Below are 2,352 nucleotides of genomic sequence, written 5' to 3' on the forward strand. Positions count from 1 at the left end.
ACTGCTGGCGACCTTCAGTTGCGAAAACCTCTGAAAAGAAAATTTACAAGTAAATAGTAGTAGATACGCTAGATACCAATTAAACATCTATTACCGCTTAAAACTTCGTTAATTAGTTTCAATTTTGTTAACGCCCTCTTCTCCTTCCTTCCATCAAAATTGAATAAAAAGGCTAGTTCGTCGGTCATGACCAGAGGTGGGCACTACCACAAACAAGCGTTAGCTAAAAGTGAGAATGTGTTAGTGTCCCTAATTCATTTTGCATGCTGTCGCGTTCTCATCGTTACGCTCATGCTTGTATACGTACACACGATGATTACGCTCTTTGAGCGTGTGCTCGTTTTCTGCTCATGCCTGGTCATGACCCTTCGGTAAACGTCATCCACCGTTCCGTTGCTTCATTTCATTTGGAACAAGTAGATTTTCTGTAAAAGTATTTAAATAAAAAGTAAAATGATTCTTGCATGTAATATAAACTCGGTCACCATTGATTCGAAGTATTCATGTTTTTCCAGCTTTTCTTCGACATTATTTGCTGCGACAATACCTGCCAAGGGCAACGTTGCAGCGATCTCTATTTGCATCTCGTCTTCAAGTTCGCACTTTACATTCGCGAATGGTCTGGTTTTGTGCCATTAGCGTTGTATTATCGATTGCCTTAAATACATTTATGTATTTAGGACATTACTACGGTATAAATAAATCAATAGTTTTACATTTTTGTGACGAGCCTTCTCCAAATTTTGAAGGCGCTCATCAAACTTTTGCTGGTTAGTAGTTATAGTTTTTTTGTTTTCCAAAATTTGCGCCGAAATAGCAGTTGGATCTGTTAAGTACAAACAAATGATGACAAATGAAATACCTAGTGCCAGACAGATGAATGTAGTAAATTTTACAAGTATTGACTACAGTAAATTTTGCTTAGCTGCACATCCGTCTTTGCACGAAAAACTTGTGCACGTAACCGAAAAAGGCACTTAAGCGAATTTTCTTTACTACTTCAATGAGGAAGGTATCCGAATCCCTATGAAACCAAATATTGGCGGAGCACTTACCATGTAGAAATTACTGCAAGCGAAATTTTTACTGATTGTTATCTAATCATCTATATAACTACATAAATTGATAGCCATTTTCGTTGTTCTGCGAGATGAGCAAAATAGCGCCTGTGCAGGTAAACGTAATACTTTCATTGATAATTGATACTAGTCGCACAATTTTTAAGGCAGGTATCGCCAATGTGCAGGTATGTTGAATGCATCTGCCGAAGCAGTTTCCTTATAAATTTTAAAAATAATGCCTCTGATGCGCCTTTTGGGGTAGGTGTCTTAAACGTGCACTTAAGCATAGAGGCAGCAAAGCAAAATATACTGTATTTTTCTTTTGACGGTTTAATGTTTTTCAATTTTGTTTCCAAATTTGATTGAAGAACGCAACACATTTTCATTTGAGATAGGGCGTGTTTGAACCGAATTCCGAAATAGGGCGTTCTTCAATCCAATTCTGAGATATGGCATTTAAGAACTGGCTGCCGAGAAAGGTCGATCTCTTACTCAGGGGGTCTACTCTGCATTGCGATTCGAAACTCAATGTGATTCGAAAGGCGACATGGACTAATACAAATTCATAGTTTCAAGTGTTCGAATCTGAATGATTTGCTTTGCGAATCGCAATACAGAGTAGACCCCCAGGTGTCGATTTGTTGTTGCATACATATATGGAAACTTAATTAATTGTTCAAATATAGTACCCAATCTGACTTGTAAATGGGAGTGGTTTAAAAATAAAAGTTAAAAATCCTATACCGCAATAACAAGTCAAATGGGGTTATTTTGGGGTTACCCTCGTTAATGTAAAAACTTGTGGGCAGTTTTTATAAATCATATACCTGAAGACGAATCCACGTAAATTTTTGCAGCCTTCGGCGTTGATTCGTTTGTGAATTCTGCAGCCACTGCTTGGTTGAAGTTGGCAGAAGTTGCAAATCGTTTTTTAATTACAATCGTACCTTTGAAATATTAAACATAATTATTATAAACACACATAGAGTTAGTCTCAGAAGTTTTCTGATTAGTTTCTTCAATTCAAAACGTCTTCCATTATAAATCTTTTTAGTTAATTTTCATTTAAAATACAGCTCATTCCACAACCAAAACCATATAAATCAATGTTGCAACCTTTCTACAAAATCCGCAAAAAATTGGAGAATTTAAAGAAATGGACATCGGAATTTCAAGCTTTTTAATCGGATTCAGTATAATAAAGTGCAAGTTTCAAGTAGCTAAAAATTACCGTTGATTACAATCCGATTACAAAGTTAGACATTTTGATGGCCTTTTTTTAATTCTCTAC

General features: G+C 36.1%; 1 long non-coding RNA gene across 1 annotated transcript; it reads right to left on the reverse strand.

Moving 5' to 3' along the window:
• Nucleotides 1-314: 314 nt before the first annotated feature.
• LOC108367055 (uncharacterized) lies at nt 315-1,998 on the reverse strand. Its single transcript, XR_001848196.1, has 4 exons — nt 1,889-1,998; nt 717-826; nt 486-657; nt 315-425 (listed from the first exon to the last, which is right to left on the reverse strand). It is a non-coding gene; the product is annotated as an uncharacterized LOC108367055 (long non-coding RNA).
• Nucleotides 1,999-2,352: the final 354 nt, after the last annotated feature.

This window comes from Rhagoletis zephyria, unplaced genomic scaffold (genome assembly GCF_001687245.7).
Source record: "Rhagoletis zephyria isolate East Lansing unplaced genomic scaffold, Rhagoletis_zephyria_1.1 Rzeph_scaffold_02516, whole genome shotgun sequence".
NCBI lineage: Eukaryota > Metazoa > Arthropoda > Insecta > Diptera > Tephritidae > Rhagoletis > Rhagoletis zephyria.